This window comes from Sapajus apella, unplaced genomic scaffold (assembly GCF_009761245.1).
Source record: "Sapajus apella isolate SASKATOON/1434 unplaced genomic scaffold, GSC_monkey_1.0 scaffold12, whole genome shotgun sequence".
In the NCBI taxonomy this organism is placed as follows: domain Eukaryota; kingdom Metazoa; phylum Chordata; class Mammalia; order Primates; family Cebidae; genus Sapajus; species Sapajus apella.
In genome coordinates this window covers 20,647,957-20,668,095 of record NW_022436952.1, presented here as the reverse complement: position 1 = coordinate 20,668,095, position 20,139 = coordinate 20,647,957, and the positions used below count along the sequence as shown (strand labels likewise).

General features: G+C 42.1%; 1 protein-coding gene and 1 long non-coding RNA gene across 6 annotated transcripts in view; one reads left to right on the top strand and one right to left on the bottom strand.

The window, feature by feature from the left end:
- MYOCD (myocardin) overlaps window positions 1–20,139 on the top strand; it is a 102,621-nt gene that overhangs the window by 12,238 nt on the left and 70,244 nt on the right. The window lies entirely within an intron of this gene.
- On the bottom strand, window positions 16,124–19,737 carry LOC116553100. The gene is made up of 3 exons (XR_004269635.1): window positions 19,705–19,737; window positions 18,958–18,963; window positions 16,124–16,233 (listed from the first exon to the last, which is right to left on the bottom strand). It is a non-coding gene; the product is annotated as an uncharacterized LOC116553100 (long non-coding RNA).

Genomic DNA, 20,139 nt, shown 5'->3' with positions numbered 1-20,139 from the left:
AAGAATGTCTCTTTCATTGGAAATTTTGAAGGCTTTAGTGGAAAAGTATATACAAAGTTCTTGACGTAGTGTAAGGATGTGCTGATGTACTCAATAAGTGGTAGATATTTTATTCACACATGAATATTAATTATGTTTTAATTCTCACTATGCAGCCATAAAAAAGAACAAGATCATGTCCTTTGCAGGGACATGGATGGAGCTGGAGGACATTATCTTTAGCAAACTAAGGCAAAGAACAGAAAACCAGATACCACATGTTCTCACTTATAAGTGGGAGTTAAATGATGAGAACCCATGGACACATAGAGGGGAACAATACATACTGAGGCCTGTAGGAGGGTGAAGGGTGGGAGGAGGGAGAGGATGAGGAAGAATAACTAATGGGTACTAGGCTTAATACCTGGGTGATGAAATAGTACAACAAACCCCCATGACTCACGTCTGCCTATGTAACAAACCTGCACTTCCTGCACATGTACCCCGAACTTAAAATGAAAGTAAAAAAAAATGACATATTAATTCTCACATGAAAGTTTATATCAATATGCTATGTTAATTTACAATGTTTTAAAACTATTTATGTAATTATAAGATATCATATTGATTCTAAATTAACAATGACCAGCCTCTCACAATTTTCTCTTAAGATTCGCTGCCCAGTAATGATCATTTCTTTTTACCCCAGATTGTGCTTAAGAGTTACGAAGATAATTATTGTCATTATATAATTGATATTGTATTTTACAAAGTGTTTTATATACCTATTATCACTCTCTTCCTTTCCAAAAAAAAAAAAAAAGGCATAATAATTACACTTATTCTCCAGAGAGGTGTGGTTTTTATTCTGGATCTGATGTTTTGATGCCTCTGAAGACAGCTTGCCTGGGTCCCAGCAAGATACCATAATGCTGTGAGGACTAGCAAAGGGTCATGGCTGAGCCCAAATCTTCTTCTCTTATAATTGAGAATACTGTTGTCTAAATATACAAGTCAAAAAAAAAAAAAAAGAAAAGAAAAGAGAAAGAGAGAGAGAAAGAGAGAGTTCTCTCTAGAGAACAAAGTTTTGAGGATAGACAGCAGGGAGCAGTCTGCCAAATTACAGCACCTTATGTTTCTTTAATGCATTCAACTCTCTCTCTCCCACCAGAAAAGATCATAGCGATTAATATTTTTATTTTTCTACCAATTTTTTAAGATTGCAAATTTGATTATACAGATGAGGTTACTGAGTTTCCAGAGACATTAGGAAATTGGTCCAAAGTCGTCCAGTAGATTCAGACCTAGAGGTCTCTTCTCGGGGCTTGCAAAACAAAATTGACCATATGGTCCCCCAGAGAAATGAACAATCCAGAGGAAACACAGCCTTTTCAGATAGGCAGATGGCTGCCATTTAACCCATTTCTTCTCTCAACATATTAGTCTGTCTGCGGCTGGGCGTGGTGGCTCACGCCTGTAATCCCAGCACTTTGGGAGGCCGAGGCGGGGGGGATCACGAGGTCAAGAGATCGAGACCATCCTGGCCAAATGGTGAAACCCCGTCTCTACTAAAAATACAAAAAATTAGCTGGGCATGGTGGCGTGTGCCTGCAGTCCCAGCTACTCAGGAGGCTGAGGCAGGAGAATTGCTTTAACCCAGGAGGCGGACGTTGCAGTGAGCCGAGATAGCACCACTGCACTCCAGCCTCGGTAACAAGAGCGAGACTCCGTCTCAAAAAAAAAAAAAAAAAAAAAAGTCCATCTGCTTAAAGCTTTTTTTTTTTTTTTTTTTTTAATCTTACATGGTAGCGATTTGCAATGGCTTCAAGTTTGAAAGAACAAGATTAGAAGGAGAAATGGAGATTCAGCAAGCGTCACTCAGGTTTGGCTGGGAGAGGAGGACAGAATGAGGCATAGGGTTAGCAAAGGAATCCTTAGCTTAGCAGAAATGCAGCCTTTACAGAGGACTGTGTTCTTAACACATAGATTAGAACCTGACACTACAGAATGGCCCAGAGACAGAGAGCATTCTCAAGTGTCACGTTCGGTTGTTTCAAAACCCGTGTCTAATAGTAGAGCCAGGATTATTTTCTGACAGGTAAAGCATTGTTAATATAGCTACATTTAGATATACGTATATGTACATGTTTGTATATGATATATAACATATATGTAGTATGAGAGAGTTACAGATGTATCTTTGAGGGTACTCTTTGCAAGGGTATATATGATATGCTACAAAAAACTGAGGGGAAAACTGGAGAGGCTTAACCAAAAGAGAATATTTAAATACATTGAAAATGGGATTTAATGTGCACATTAAATATGGTGTTTTCAGAGCATCATGAGATGCAAAGATGTTTACAATGCAAGAAGAAAGTTTCAAAATTGCATGTGATACAATCTCAATTCTTGAGAAATTGTAGGGTAGGTACCTTTTTCATATCCATGTTCAGACATGTGAATCAGAAGAAAAAAAGCAAAGTATTAGCAAGTGTTGCTTATCTCTGCAGACTTGAATTCCTATTCATTTGGCTTTTCATCCTGAAACTTTTATATGTTCTTCAAATTTTCTATAATGAACATGCACTTATTTTATAGTCAGAAAAGGCAATATATGCTTTAATAGTATAGTATATATCGCAAGCTTAATTTAGGCTCTCTAAAGAACTTAAGGTTATATTCAAGAACCAGAGCCCCATGGAATGAAGACTCTCCTTTCAATTTTGGAAGAACTTCTTTGCCTTGTAAAATATGCCCTTTCTTCCAAACTCTAATTCCCCTTTATAGCTAATTTTGTTTGTTTGTTTTTTCAGACAGAGTTTCACTCTGTTGCCCAGGCTGGAGTGCAGTGGCACAATCCTGGTTCACTGTAACTTCTGCCTCAAACGTTCAAATGATTCTCCTGCCTCAGCCTCCCCAGTAGCTGGGACTACAGGCGCCTGCCACCATGTCCGGCACCATGTTGGCCAGGGTGGTCTCGAACTCCTGACCTCAAATGATCCGCCTGCCTCGGCCTCCCAAAGTGCTGGGATTACAGGCTTGAGCCGCCACACCCGGCCCATAACTAATTCTTATTCAGCTACTTCATGGATGACCATGGTTAACCTCATTAATCTTCATATGGTAATTTATTAGGGCTAAAGGGTCTTAGACCACCATACTTACCCTAAAGGTGAATATAATGATGTCTCTCTTACAGGGATGGGAAGCTAAGGTACAGAAAGGATTAATGACCTGCCCAAATTTACACATAGAACATGGTAAAGCAGGACTTGAACTCAGATCTCCTAGCACCAGTTCTGTGGCCTCTCTCAATGAACGAGCGAACACAAAAAGGCGTAAATCTGAGTCCCTTTGTCTCAGGCATCTCCAAAGCAATAGCTTTCAAGGAACGCGGGTCAAATGGCAGGTCCTTTTTCCGGAGGCCCCTCCCGCTGTCCCGGGCGTGTGCGGACGCTGTCTGCTTAATTCACTCATGGCTCGGTGCCACGGAATACATAAACAAGTGGGGAAAACCTCGGAGAGGAATCTTGGTGCCCAAATGGAGCAATCTGTCTTCTGAAATTATTGTTTGAAATTGTTTATGTCAGTTGCCGAGTTTCTGTTCTGTACTTCAGGGACCTGTTTGTGATGGGAGAAAAAGGTCCCCGCAGCTGAACAGCATGCTGGCTGAACAGTTCTCGTGGCAGTGTTTGCTGCTTCCCAGTCTTCCCTGACTTAGAGAGGGGTTTAATGAGGTTCCCTACACCCCAACAGAGCACCCCAGGAACTATGCCTGCTGTGTGTGCTAACTAATGTCATCCTCACAGCAATCTGGTAAGGAGGTACTGCTGTTGCCTTCCTCCAGTCCATAGAATAAGAAAAACCAAAGCTCCCAGCACTTAAGGAAGTGTCACAAAACCCCTTGCCTTGTCAATGGAAAAGCTGGGACTTGAACTCATGCACCTTTGGCGTCTAAGTCCATGCTTGTGACTACTACCCTGTACCGCTTCTCAAAAGCACCCAAACCAGTCAGAGCTGGCTTGAGCCACCTGACTTTGCCATCCTGTCCTCCCAGGGAGCTTGTAAGTTGGGAATTCTGTCCTCTTGGTGACATCGCAAGCCCCAAGGCATTTCCACTTGAGGTTTTCGTTCCCTATCCCTCAAGTGTCTTGAGTTATTTTAACATGAAAGCCTTAAGCTCACAAACCTGGCAGCTTTGTGAGTGAGGGAGAATTCCTTTTGAGGCATGAATTAGTCTTCTTCAAATGTTTTGACAAACTGAGAGTGTGGTGCTTAGGGAGAGAATAGCTTCACAGGGTTTGTGTGAACAGACATCTTTCTAAAACAACTTGAGCTGGTGCGTGAGGCTCAGTCATTGAAATCACTGATTGGTAACTCTGAGACCGAGCATTTTGGCTTTCAGTATTCTGGTTTTGACCCAGCAAATGCCCGGCACTAGATGCTGGCCTGAATTCATGTCTCTTAATCTTCCTAAAGGAAGCCGAGATGGAACATCCCTTTGGATGAAGAAAGAACAGTGTGTGCCTGGGCTCAGCCTCCTCGCTTGAGTGCTCTCCTCCAAGGGCCACTGAGGCCAGCCCAGCACCCCCGGAGCTCGCCTTGTTCCTTGAGACCATCTTATAATTGAGAAAACTGTTCAGTGACCTGATCATCATCTTCACCTCCTCCTTTCTGAGTACTCCCTGTAGTAGATGGGCGGACAGCTGGACCTATGATAATCTTATGAATACAACATACAAAGCATGCAGCGCAACATTTGGCTAGGGAACAGTTATTATTGGTACCTGGAATCAGAAGGCAGGGAACAGAGTGTGCTCAGGCATTAGCAGTCCACACAAAAAATAATCCCTGGCTCTCAGCCTCGTTTGGGCAACGTGTCCAGGATTGGAGCAAGACCGATGCAGATAACCAGGGCTCTCATTTCATCTTCTACCAACATTCTGTCAGCCACACTCTTCTCTTTACCAGGAAACTCGATGCTTCTGTACCCCAAGGAGGAACATGTCAGACCCACAAGTGGCACAGGCCACTGGCAAGAACAGTGGCTTTGTTCTAGAGTCAGATAATGGAAAGAACTTAGTGAATGAACCACTCATAGGAAGCGAAGAGGATACTTGTATCTGTATGTGCCACACAGTATCAGCTCCCAGCTATGGAGGTGACCCCAAAACCTCTGATGGTGGTCCCGCTTGTTACTTTCCAGGAAGTCATCCATTCATCAGCCAACAGCTTTCCCAAAGATCTATGCCTGGTAGTGTCCTTGAAGGCAATAATGTCGAGGTCAAAGATTACATATAAAGGTGCGTCCAGCTAAACCTAGGATAGGCTTCAACAGAAAAGGGAAGGTAAAGGACTCAACTGTAAACAGGTACCACTGCCCTTTCCACGGAGAGAGTTTTCAGTGGGCTCATGCTCTGATGTGTCCAGGACTTGTGATCTTGACCTGGCACTGTATGGAGAGGATACAACAGAAATAGCTGTCCAAGCTGCTGCTCACCACCTGCTTTATCCAGGTCCTAAGTATGATAACTACCATGCGCTTTCCATCAGAAGTGTACATGTTGCTCAGTTTTACAAACACCTGCATCCACATACCCAGAAGTCTTTGAATGGTAGAACAGGATTTAAAAGTCGATCTCAAAGCTTTACCTGGTTGTGCTGATAGCTTTCTGCCACCATGGGATGCGTCTCTTCAAAAATGATCATATGGAACCTCTTTGCAAATAATAGAGAATCAAACACTAGAAGCCCTGAAAAAGCTTAAGCAAAAAGGAACACTTATTATAAACATACTGGGGTATCTCATAAAACTCAGCGACAGGAATGTGTTTGTGACTTGGGTGGAAATTTGCTGGAACTGGGGATTTGAACACTCTCTGGCTGTCTTCCATGCTCCATCTTCTCCCTCAATATCAACTTAGGCTTTGTTTCTCAATTTGCATGGTTGAAATGGCCACCTCCGACTGCTTTGAATTTTCTCTCTCAGTCCCATTTCCAAAATTCCTAGGGAAAAGCTCAGTCTGGCTGGGGCGATGCCCATCCTCAGAACAAAAACTGGGACTAGGAAGAGAGACAAAAATCACATGGATAGCAGAGGAGAAAAGCATTTCCTATTAAACCCAGTGAAAAACCATTTCAGAGGAGAATAAAGGAAGCATCACTGGCTTCCCATCCTTTCTTTCGTCACTGCCACCAACAACTTTACTGCCACCAGCACCTCTCTCGCTCGCTCTTCCTCTCTTTCTCCCTCTCTCTCTCTTTCTCCCTTTCTCTCTTTCTCTCTCCCTCCTTCCTTCTTCTCTCCTTCTCTTTCTTATCAGACCTGTCAAGTCTTTTGGGAATGAAAATTACACACACACACACACACACACGGTTGTTAAGTAGAACTGGAAAGAGGCAAATTAAATGCTGTGGGCCTGACAACTCCATTTATTTATTTGTTTAAGCTTCTTGGGAGAAAAGGCCAGAAAAGCCTTCCCTAATTCCCAAACTACGTGAAGCTCCCAACATGACATTCCCCAAATTGAAATTATTTAATATCTTTCTCCCTCCCTAGTCTGTAAACTTTACATAGGCAGAACTTGTGACAGTCTAATTCACAGCTGGAGCCTTGTGTCTAAGACAGTGTTTGGACATGCAGTAGGTGATCAATAAATATTGAATGAATGAAATGAATGAATGGACAAATGATGTTAGCATGTTCACCTTACTGGCCAATTCCCAGATGAAGGCATCACTTCAAAGGCTCCTGGCAGCCCGACCGATTTTGCTACCAATATTCACAGTAATAGTGCTTTGGTTTTTTTCAAAAGTCTGACCAAAGAGTGGGTCATATAAGTAAGTTTAATTCACATCTATCTCTTTCTCTGTCTCTCCATCTTTCATTAAGTTATCATCAAGACATAGCAATTCTTTTTGTTGTTGTTGTTGCCACTTGTTTCTCAAATCTGACCTCTTTTTTTTTTATTCCCAAGTGGACTTTCTTGCCTTATCCATGGATCGTGACAAGAGTCTCCAAACCAGCCCTGTCTCTTCCCATCACCCTAGCATCAGATGAGTCCTCCTAAAATGTCAAGATTACCAAATTACTCTGCTGCTCAAAAAAATGCCATCATAGCCCTCTTTCTACAGGATAAAGTGCAATGTACATCCACAGCCCCCTGCATCTGAATTCCCAACTCCTGTTACAGAGTCTCCCCTACCACTCCCAAACAGGAAGTTTTCCTGGAACCGAGGAATGTCCAGAGGAGCACTACACGTTTTATGGGGCCCAGGGCAAGATGACAGTGCAGGGTCCCTTGTTCAAAAATGATTAAGAATTTCACAATGGTGATAGCACCTCATTAAACCAAGCACAGGGTTCTTCTAAAAATAGGGCGTTTTCTTGTCTTTTTTCTTTTTTGTTTGAGACAGAGTTTTGTTCTTGTTGCCCAGGCTGGAGTGCAATGGCATGATCTGGGCTCACTGCAACCTCCGCCTCCTGGGTTCAAGCGATTCTCCTGCATCAGCCTCCCAAGTAGCTGAGATTACAGGCATGCGCCACCACACCCAGCTAATTTTTGTATTTTTAGTAGAGACCGGGTTTCACCATGTTGGCCAGGATGTTCTCAATCTCTTGACCTTGTGATCCGCCCACCTCAGCCTCCCAAAGTGCTGGGGTTATAGGTGTGAGCCACTGCACCTGGCCAAAATAGGGCTCTTTCACAGCACAAGTCATATGCTCATGAAGCCAGCCCCTGGGTAGGAAGTGCCATGTTTATTTCTGATTTAAGATTTTATTCATTTTGGCAGTCATAGTGGCTGTAATCCCAGCACTTGGGGAGGGCGAGTCAGGTAGATAACTTGAGGCCAGGAGTTCGAGACCAGCCTGGCCAACATGGCAAAACCCCGTCTCTACTAAAAACAAAAAATATTAGCCAGGCATGGTGGCACGTGTCTATAATCCCAGCTACTCGGGAGGCCAAGGTACAAGAATCACTTGAACCCGGGAGGCAGAGAGAGGTTGGCAGTGAGCCGAGATCACACTAGTACACTCTTGCCTGGGTGACAGAGTAAGATCCTGTCTCAAAAAAAAAAGCAGACAAAGTGGGATGGGCATGCTGACTCATGCCTGTAATCCCACCACTTTGGGAGGCTGAGGTGGGTGGGTCACTTGAGGTCAGGAGTTCCAGACCAGCCTGGGCAACAAGGTGAAACCTCGTCTGTACTAAAAATACAATTAATCAGCCGTGGTGGCGTCTGTAATCCCAGCTACTCAGGAGGCTGAGGCAGGAGAATCACTTGAAACCGAGAGACGGAGGTTGCAGTGAGCTGAGATCACGCCACTGCCCTCCAGCCTGGGAGTCAGATTGAGACTGGCTGAAAAAGAAAAAGGTTTTATTTATTTTATTTTATCAGTCAAGGATTCCCTTGCATCTTACCCATAAATTTCTCACTTGAAAAGTTAAAGGTTCAGTTCTTCTGCCCTTTGGTAACCTTCTACATATATGGATTATTTAATCAGATGCTGCTAACACTTTATTTAGTTAACTCAAGTGTGTGTATCTTTTTCTCCATCAGAGTATATATGCCTTAAATTGCTTTGTATAATTCTGTGTCTAAAGGTACCTCAACAAATAGCAAGGAATTGTTCAATACTTTATGAGAACTTGAACTGGTAGCTACACATACAAATGCATGAGCACTGGGCTGGCCTGATCATCCTAAAGACTTCTGGAGTAACCATAAAAGTAATGACTGTTCGGCCGGGCATGGTGCCCCATATCTGTAATCCCAGTACTTTGGGAGGCCAAGGCAGGCAGATCATGAGGTCAGGAGATCAAGACCATCCTGGCCAACATGGTAAAACCCCATCTCTACTAAAAATACAAAAAATTAGCTTGGTGTGGTGGTGGGCACCTGTAGTCCCAGCTACTTGGGAGGCTGAGGCAGGAGAATCACTTGAACAGGGAGACGGAGGTTGCAGTGAGCCAAGATCATGCCACTGCACTCCAGCATGGCGACAGAACAAGACTTCGTCTCAAAAACAAAAACAAAGGCAAAGGAATAGCTGTTCCAGGTGACATTTCCCTCTAAAGGGTCACTTTGGGACCCTGCATTTAGAGCACTTGGTGAGATATGCTTTACAATCTTGCAGCATTTTCCTGTCCTTTGAATGTAACACTAAGAACTATGACAAGAAATACTATAACCTCACGGGAAAAACTTGAGATTAAGGGGAATCTCAGAGCCCTGAATTTGGAGATTTATAAAGACAGACCTTGGTCAAAAATGAAGCCAAGTGTCATGAAATGTTAGCTACCACCCTCCCCCCTCTCCCCCCCCCACCCCGGCCCAAGGAGCCTTTGACTTCATCAGCTCATCTCTCCTGTGTTACAGAGGAGGAAACTGAAGCTGCAGAGGTAAAGTGTCTTGGCCAGGATCACATGGCTATTTAGTGGGAGGAACAAGGGCTCTTCTCCCAAGCTCTTGTGGGGACTTTCAAGACATCCTGCTGATATATCGGGGCAGACAGAACTTTGGGTGAACTTCTAGTCAACACCTGTAGGTATTTCATCTGTGTGCAAAGCAAAAATTGAATGTAGGCCCCGTTTCCTTTTTAAGACACTCCGATTTTTCACAAAATTCTGGAATTTGGCATCTAACTGTATAACACTCAAATCATAAAGAAGGTTTTCATTTAGACATAGGGCTTATCATATCTGCAGACCATGGACACAGTCTAGAGCCGTGGGAGTACAAGCAACATCATGGGTCTGTTGAAAAGGTAGCTCTCATAGTTGCCAAGGGCACTGGTTGCTAGGCAGGGTGCAGAAGATTCTAAGAGCCAAGAGTCCACTGTAAGGAAAGGTGCTGCAGAAGTGGTGAAAACCCACCACCATCTGCTGATGGAAAAGGAAGACTTCCTTCTGCTGCTGTTGCTAAGGGAGCTGGCTCTCTCCTGGATTTGAGAGCTTTCCAGTGCTCTCGGGAGCCTTAAGCATCCTGCAAGGAAGCTTCAAAGGACCCAGATGGGGTGGGAGAACAGAGTCAGGTTGGTGCAATGGCACTGTAATCCACCCCCGCTCTTTGCTCCTGAATAAAACCGCTCATCTTTTCCCAAGCAATATCTCTTAGGAAGTTTGAGATTTTTAGAACTAAATCATAAAAATAACATATGGAAGTTGGAAGGCGTTTAGGAAACCATGCAACCCAATGATTTTAAAACTCTGCTCCGCAGAGTTTTAATGTTTTGTGAAAGGTTTTGCTTTTGTCCTTCACCTCCATGCTACTTTGTTTCTTTCCATGTAAGATTGCTAGTTAAAAAACACTTACACTTTTAGGCATATGTTTTTAAAAGTTTGAAACCACCTAACTCTAACGTAGTCCTTCCCTTCATGGGTAAGGCGTCTGGAGCCCAGAGCGACGAATTTCTTGCATTATTATTATTTTGATGTGCTGCTAGAAACAGACATGTGGGTTTACTCAGTAAAATCTGGGGAGTTATTTTCACCTTCCCACATAGTCAAGGCAGAGCCATTCCTAGAGGGACTAGAATTTGTGGAGTATTTAGAGGAAAGTAAGGTGGCTTTGTGGCTGAGGGGTGTGTGGCTGGTACAGTCGGTCCTCATCTTTTATTTCTTTTGATTAGTCAGTCTTATGAAATAAGTTTGTTTTTTCTTCCCCCAAAGGATAACTTATTAAGTATATACTAAACAGAAACCATTTTATGATATCATTAAAAGTTTAAATACAAATTAATTTATGTTTGAAAAAATGATCTGGTCAAACCATGTATTCTGGTGGGTTTTTTTTTTTTAAATAAAATACGACCATATTTAGAGCCTGAAGAGGTTGCAGCAAGTAGGGAGCACAAGTAGGTCAAGCAAGGCCAGGGGGAATTTATTTAAGATAAATGGAATAGTTGGGTAGACAAAAACCAAACAGTGGAGTGGAGAGGAGGTAGAAAGAAAATCAGTCACATTTGAATAATACAGTGGTGTTAAGGAAGCAGTGTGTCCATGGCAACATGGGAGAAGAAATGGGTAAGGATGATGCTGTTAGCAAGAATGACTTATTTGGGTAGGTGAAACAGAAGCTTAACACACTGATTCCAGTAACTTCCTTCAAGGAAGATCCATCCTTCCTTCCTTCCTTCCTTTCTCCCTTCCTTCCTTCTTTCCTTCTATTTCCTTCCTCCTTTCCTTCCTCCCTTCCTTCCTTCCTCCCTTCTCTCCTTCTTTCCTTCCTTCCTCCCTTCTTTCCTTCCATCCCTCCCTTCCTTCTTTCCTTTCATCTTTCCTTCCTTCCTTCTTTCCTTCCATCTCCTTTCTTCCTTCCTCCCTCCCTCCCTTCCTTCCTTCCTTCTTTCTTTCCATCTCCTTCCTTCCTTCCTTCCTATCTCCTTCCTTCCTTTCTTCTGTCTTTTCTTCCTTCCTTTCTTCTTTCCTACCTTCCTCCTTTCTCCCTTCCTTCCTTCCTCCCTCCCTTCCTTCCTCCCTTCCCTCCTTCTTTCCTTCCTTCCTTCTTTCCTTCCATTTCCTTCCTTCCTTCCTCCCTTCCTTCCTTCCTCCCTTCCCTCCTTCTTTCCTTCCTCCCTTCTTTCCTTCCATCCCTTCCCTCCTTCTTTCCTTCCATCCCCTCACTTCCTTCTTTCCTTCCTTCCTCCCTTCCTTCTTTCCTTCCATCTCCTTCCTTTCATCTTTCCTTCCTTCCTTCTTTCCTTCCATATCCCCCCTTCCTTCCTTCCTCCCTTCCTTCCTTCTTTCTTTCCATCTCCTTCCTTCCTTCCCTCCCTCCTTCCCTTGCTCCCTCCCTCCCTCTCTCTCTCTTCTCTCTCTCTTTCTTTCTTTCTTTGTCTCTTTCTTTCTTCCTTTCTTTTCTTTATTTCTTCAGGATCATTTCCTTCTTGGGCCCTGGATGGCAGCCCATGATGGGGACACAAGTATTGCCTTATAAATCAGAGTTCTGCTAGGCCTCTTGGTCTATTTCTTGTTTTTCTTCTGGAGCAAGACCTAGTGTCCCTCTGCTTTAACACATCTTTCATATTCTATTAAGTACATGTGAATTAATCATTGGAAGAGATATTCACTCCCTTGCATGCATGGGCACACAGACACACACACACACACACACACACACACTGTTCTTACAATTAAAAAATAAACTTTGTTTTCTATTTGCACTGTCTTTTCACTTCTTCTTTCTTCCCTGTCCCCCATCTTTGCTTTCTCTTCTTTTGTCTGCTCCCTCTTTCCCTAAAATCCTCATTACATTTAAGAATTGACTCACACTCAAATTTAATCAGATTAGACTCTCACCTGCTGCATATAAACATTTACAGGAACGAGTAGCACTGTTATCATAATCTCATATATTGCTTCTGTTGCTGGTGTAGGTATAAGATACTTGCTAATTTTTGGTCTCTTGAAATCTTGGAATTGCTTGAAAATAATCCTGAAACCTTGGTTTGGAGAATTAGACTCCCACATCCAATAAAGCGTATATTTTGTCAGGTGTAAACCTAGTCTGACAGCAAACAAAACCAAACATTTAGTTCAGGATATAAAGAAAAAGACACAGATTTGATGTTTTATATAAGCATATATTATACAACAAACGACAGATCTAAAATCCATTTCATATAGAAATGAATGATATTAGAACAATTAACAATTTGAGGCTGGGCGCACTGGCTCACACCTGTAATCCTAGCACTCTGGGAGGCCAAGGTGGGCAGATCACTTGAGGTCAGCAGTTCGAGACCAGCCTGGCCAACATGGTGAAACCCCATCTCTACTAAAAATACAAAAATTAGCTGTGCATAGCGGCAGGCTCCTGTAATCCCAGCTACTTGGGAGGCTGAGGCAGAGGAATCCCTTGAACCCAGGAGGCAGAGATTGTGGTGAGCTGAGATCACACCACCGCACTCTAGCCTAGGTGACAGAGCAAGACTCCGTCCCAAAAAACAAAAAAGTACATTTGAAAAAATAATTGGAGCCTTCTGTAACACTATATACTAAAATTAATTCCAGATGCACTGCAAAGTTAAATGCAAATTTGAAAACCAAAATATAAATATGTAAGAACGTTTAAGTGATACATAATCTGGAGATGGAGAAGGAATAAGTGTTCATCAAAGATATAAATCATAAAAGAATATTCTAAGGGATTGCATATAGAGATATTAAATGCCAAAAATGATCACAAGGTTGAAAGGCAAACTAAAAATGAGTAGAAATTTACAACATAGATAACTGACTATGTTTAAAGTACTTCAAATATAAATAGATCTCCTAAGTCTAAAAGGAAGAAAAAATCCCAGTGGAAAATCTGTCAAAGTATGTTCTCAGACAGTTTGCAAGAGAAAAGATACTAATAATCAAAAAATCTAAGAAAACATCTTTGTCTCATTAAAAAGTATAAATGAGGAAAAAAAGTATAAATGAGGTACCATTGTTACTTATCAAATTAGCAAAGCTTCTTTCGTTTTCTTTTCTTCTTGTTGTTAGTGAGGTTGTAGTGAAGTTAGGACACTCCCATAGTCCCCATAGGAGTACAAAATGACTTGACTTATCTTTACTGAAGGAAAGAAAATTAAGTTGACAATTAAAAGGGATTAAATAGATATTGAAGCATAATGAGATACTATGTAGCCATGGGAAATGAGAGTTGACATATGCACACCCACACAAAAAGTAGGAACATGTTGAAAAAAATGAAAAAGCAAGGCATAAATAGTATAGAAACATGGTCTCATTTTTGCATACAACATATTTGCTTATTTCTATTTCTCAAACATACCTTTTTCTCAGAAGTTCCTGGAATGTTGGTGAAAGTGTATTCCCGATCTACTCCAGGAATACTAGACTATATAGCCTCCAGGAAGGGGACCAGGGAAATTTGTGTTTATCAAGCCCCCTGGGGGTGGTGGGGTTATATCAGGTAAATTGAGGAAATCCTGATCAAATCTAATGTAATCTCTTTCTTAAATTTATATCAAAACTGAGATCCAGCATGCCTCTCAAAAGCAATAGCTATTTAGTAGCAGAATGGAATCTAGAAGTACACATGTCCGATTCCAGATGAGCAATCCCTCTTTAAAACCCCAAGCGTATTCACTAATATTCTTAAATGTAACTCTCAGCAACTTCCTAATCCCTTTGTAGACAGATGACAGAGCTTCGTAACACTATTGTTGCACATTTGGTGATGACCTTTCTTTGTTGATAGCAAATGGAAAGTTTTCCATTTTCACCGTTCCCTAGCAATGTGACATTTTCAAACAGTAGCTTAAAACTCTTTAAATAGAAAAGATCCATTTCTACTCTATCGTGACTCAGTAACAGCCATAGGATTCTTCTCAAACTTTCCTAAAAATGTCATCTTTGGGCTGGACTCAAGAGGAACATTTCAGCCAAGGAGACACATTTTCCACTCTGTCAAGAATGAGCGAGCATGGGGTTGGAACATAAAGTGTTTTGCAATCCTCGGAAAAGCAATACTTCTCACCAAAACCATGGCAACGACTCCATGTGATGCCATCAGAGTCTGGGATCATTCAGGAGCCTCATTATAATTGGAGACTTGGTTGGGGTCATCACCTACGTTGGTCAGAACAGTCACCCAGCTCCGTGTTGGCTCAAGAAGGAGAACGGTACCCTACCTGACTGTTGCCATGGAGACACTGTGGGCTGTGATTCTGAGCTGAGCATCGCTTATGTTGAGTTACTAGGGGGCAGGTAGCACGAAACGTGCCTCCTGTTCTAATGGCTTCTGATTCTTCATTTAAAAAGACATGCCCCCCACCCTCACACCAAATGGGAGAAATACATGAAAACACAAGGTATAACATGGCTAAAATTACTGTTTTCTCATCCAAATATTAATAGTTCCATTTGGAACTTACACTCATGAGGTAAAAGTTTAGAGTCCAAAGTCATGGTTGGAAATTTGCTTGCCTCAGTTTATAACTTTATGGCCTTGGATGAGCCCTTATATCCTAGGAGGTATGATCAGGAGATAATAATACACACTCCTCAAGGATTTTTGGGAGATTTCAATAGGTGATTTACAGAAAAACTTCTGTACCCAAGACTGGCACTTTTCAATTTGGGCAGTAATCCATCCATTTCAACTTTCTTATTGGGAATTATCAACACCAGAGAGACAGGGAAAACGAATAAAAGAAAGGAGTAGAAGATCAAATAATTTATCTGTAATGAGTGAATGACTCAACTTCTGTTCACCCATTTTCTGCCTTTCCATCTCACTTGACATGCTGTGTTACTCCTGTGCCTTCAGTTTTCTCTTCATGTAAATGGGATAACCTCTTCTAAGGGACCATCACTCCTGTGCACAGCCAATGTTTAAGGCAGTAATGACTTTCTAAAAGATGGCCGGGAGCCGTGGCTCACACCTGTAATCCCAGGACTTTGGTAGACCGAGGCAGCGGATCACCAGAGGTCGGGAGTTTGAGACCAGCCTGACCAAGATGGTGAAACCCCGTCTCTACTAAAAATACAAAAATTAGCCAGGCATGGTGGCACGCACCTGTAATTCCACCTACTCAGGAGGCTGAGGCAGGAAAATCACTTGAGCCGGGAGGCAGAGGTTGCAGTGAGCCGAGATCATGACATTGCACTCCAGTCTGGGCAACAGAGTAAGATTCCCTCCATCTAAAAAAAAAAAGTAAATAAATAAAAATAAAAATAATTTTTAAAAAAGGTACAAGCCTGCATTCCCATTGCAACCTAAAGCTCCCTTTTCTTCTTCAGCTTCTGTAATGGGAAAACAGGTGGGCTTTCTCATCATTATCAATACAAAGCATAAAGGTCTTTGATAACCTTGTAGAGTTTAGAGAGTGGTAAACTCATTAAGGCCATCCCAATAACCCTATGAAATTGTTAACTATTATTTGTTGTTAATATTGAGTTATTGCTGTATACAAATAGGAAGGATCTTGGACACTAAGGGTTATGAAGCTTGGCAGAGTCAGAGCTATGTTTTCCATTCCCAATGTTCTTGCCCCATCATGTTGCCTCTCCTTGGCCTCAAGAAAGGCCTGCCCACCAGCAGCAGGCATGTGGCAGAGGTTACCCTCTAAGTAATAAGCAAAATGTCGCAACGCCCTTCAATCCTGATATTTCCCTCCTCTTCCACCTGAAACTCTAAAGAGACCTGTACAGCTGCACCTGGTTCTTCTTCTCCCTGGGGACCTCTGCTTTCTCTCCCAGGCACAGGCGAGTGAACAGAACTCTGCCAAGCTTCCTCAATGTCCAGGAGCCCTGGCCTTCCTATCTGTACCTACCAATAATCTCAATATCAACAACAAATAATGTCACAGATTTATTGGGAAGGCGCTAATGAGTTTATCACTTTCTAAACTCTACACTCTCTGTTCGCAGTCCCAGTGCTATGCAGAGATAGTTTAGCTCCCAGTCTTGAACTGGAACCTAGTCCCAGCCCCGAGCTGCAAGCAGGGAATATAGTCCTGGTTCTCCACTCTACCTGACCCACAAGTTTCTATGAATTTTTAAATAATCATTAAACAGCAGGCTGCTTCTCCAAACTGAATAGGCTTCACATCTATTCTATGATCATAAAATATTAAGGGAACATATTTTCCCTTCTTTGGGGAGGTAGGTGCATAGGGTGGTGGTAGAAATTGCTACTGTTCCTGAAGTTTATTTTGGAGAAAAATCACAGGGTGGAATTGTCATGAAACATTTATGTTTTAAAAACCATATGGGCTGGGCATGGTGGCTCATGCCTGTAATCTTAGTGCTTTGGGAGGCTGAGGCGGGCAGATCACCTGAGGTCGGGAGTTCGAGACCAGCCTGACCAACATGGAGAAACCCCTTCTCTACTAACAATACAGAATTAGCTGGGTGTAGTGGTGCATGCCTGTAATCCCAGCTACTCAGGAGGCTGAGGCAGGAGAATTGCTTGAACCCGGAGGCGGAGGTTGCAGTGAGCCGAGATCGTGTCATTACACTCCAGCCTGGGCAACAAGAGTGAAACACCATCTCAAAAAAAAAAAAAAAAAAAAAAAAAAAAAAAAAAAAAAAAAAAACCCACATAAAATAAGGTGCTCCCTACCAGAAAATATTTATCATTATTCTAGAATAAAATAAATGGTGTAGCACTGGGACAAGAATATTCAAATGAGGAAATCAGAATCCAGAGCCCAGACCTCTGAGTAAAGAAGCAACTTACACACAAACCTATGACTCCCAGTTCTGATGACAATGGCCAAAAAATGCAAGAATAGAAGAAAATACTACTTTGATTCTGGAAGCTTAGAAAGACTGACACCCAAATGTTGGAACCATAAGAGAGATTTCTGCTGTTAATAAAACATATTGGGATGAAGTAGAAAAGACACCAAGAACTCACTTCCCTCAACCTTCCAAAGAAAAGAATGTGCTCCCCAAAAAGGTGAATGAAGAGAACACTCCAGGAATACCTGTCACTTAGAGGTGGGTAGAACGGGGAGTGGAAAGAAGGCATGGGCCAAAAAGCAGCCTTCTGCTCGGGCAGTATTTTTACCTATGATGGAGGAGGAGGAGGTTTGCCAAGCACTCTAGGACACAAGTGGGCATGGCAAGCTGAAAGCAGGGAAGGGAAGGGAGGCTCTGCTCAGCAAAGCACAGAAAGGCATCCAGGAAGGGGCCAGGCAAAAGCTGGAGGCGGCTGTGCCCAGAAAGCAAGGCAGCTTCACCAAGCATAAGGCCAGTGGGGCAAGGTTTCTGTGTCAAGTGTCAAGACCCTCCTCTCTGCAGTGGGAGACAGTCAGAGAGAGGGATGGGTTCATTCGTGCTCACCTCTAGTATCAAAGCTCAGCTGAACCTGGAGAAGAAGCCACCTAGGGATGAATTCCATTGCTAAGATCATCTGGGACTTGGCTCTCTGCCCACTCCCTTTAGAGTAAGACCCTGACCAGGGAGCCAGGCCCCTAGCTTCAGAGAAATGAAACATCACTGCAGCTTCCATGTGATAAGAGCAACAAGGCCAAGGGAAATGGGCAACCTGGTCATACTTTGGTAGTGGGAAAGATCAGGACAGCCTTTTAGGAGAGCTATTGTCATACGTACCAAAAGCCTTCAAATTTGGCATTTCCTGTGACCAAATCATTCCACTCCTAGGAGTGTTTCTTAACGTAATATCAAAAATGTGGCCAAAAATAAACTAGAAAGAATGCCCACTGTGATTGTTAATGTTAAAACTTAAAAAAATCTGAACATTCAATAGTGGCCAGAGGTTCAATGACTTATGAAATAACCAGGAAAGAAAGAAAGAGAGAGAGAGAGAGAGAGAGAGAGAGAGAGAGAGAGAGAGAGAGAAAGAAGAAAGAGAAAGAGAGAGAAAGAGAGGGAGGGAAGGAAAGGAAGGAAGGAAGGAAGGAAGGAAGGAAGGAAGGAAGGAAGGAGGGAAGAAAGAAAACAAATACTCTGCAGCTACTAAAATAACATCTTTTGATGGGTATTAAATGGCATTTTGCTATATTACTAATACAAACCAGCTAATGAAAGAAACCTTATAATGAGATCCCACACGAACATTTAAGAAAAAGAACCTAAACTTTATGAGTGAAATATTAACAAGAAGTATCTCTGGTTCAGAGATTATCTTAGTCTGTTCAGACTGCCATAATGAAATGCCATAAACTGGGTAAAGTATAAACCACAGCAGATTTATTTCTCACCATTCTAGAGGCTAGAAAGTTAAAAATAAATGTACAGGCAGGTTTGGTGCCTGATGAGGGCCCCTTTCCTAGTTCATAGAAGTCCCCCTCTCACTGCCTCCTGAGGTGGAAGGCGCCAGACAACTCTCTAAGGCCTCCTTTATAAGGGTACCAATCCCATGTATGAGGGCTCTGCCCGCATGACCTAGTCACTGCTCAAACAGCCCCCCTTTTTTTTTTTTTTTTTGAAATGGAGCTTTGCTCTATCACCCAGGCTAGAGTGAAGTGGCACCTCAGCTCACTGCAACCTCTGCCTCCGGGGTTCCAGCAATTCTCCTACCTCAGCCTCCTGGGAATATACATACATATATATAATATATATATATATTATATATGTATATATATTATATATATTATATATATGTATTATATAATATACATATATTATATATATTATATATGTATATATAATTATATTATAAATATATAATATCATATATATAATATATATTATATATTTTATATATATAATATCATATATATAATATATATAATATATTATATATAATATATATTATGTATATATAATATCAAATATATATTATATATTTATAATATATTATATATATATAATATATAATATTTGTACCACTATGCCTGGTTAATTTTTTTTTTTTTGAGACAGAGTTTTGCTCTTGTTACCCAGGCTGGAGTGCAATGGCGCGATCTCGGTTCACCGCAACCTCCGCCTCCTGGGTTCAGGCAATTCTCCTGCCTCAGCCTCCTGAGTAGCTGGGATTACAGGCACGTACCACCATGACCAGCTAATTTTTTTGTATTTTTAGTAGAGACGGGATTTCACCATGTTGACCAGGATGATCTCGATCTCTTGACCTCGTGATCCACCTGCCTCAGCCTCCCAAAATGCTGGGATTACAGGCGTGAGCCACCATGCCCGGCTAGTTAATTTTTGTATTTTTAGTACAGATGGGGTTTCACCATGTTGGCCAGGGTGGTCTTGAACTCCTCACCTCAAGTGATCCACCCTCCTCCACCTCCCAAAGTGCTGGGATTACAGGCATGAGGCACTGTACCCAGCCATCCCCACTTCTTGATACCTTGGGGATTCAGATTGCAACCTATAGCTTTTGGAAGGACACAAACGTGAAGACCACTGCAGACAAGTATGTTTTCTCCGGGAAGCTTTTCTATATTTTGCAATGTTTCTGCATTAAGTGTATATTATTTGTGCTTCCTACCCCTTTATCTCTTTGTGCTACATTCTAAGAGGACAGTTGAGCTCAATCTTCTAGAATTTTTACTTTGTGATTAGTATTAATACTAAAGATACTATTTTGGGAATTTTAATTTTTTTTTTTTTTTTGAGACAGGAGTCTTGCTCTGTCACCCAGGCTGGAGTGCAGTGGCACAATCTCGGCTCACTACAACCTCCACCTCCCAGGTTCAAATAGTTCTCCAATCCCAGCCTC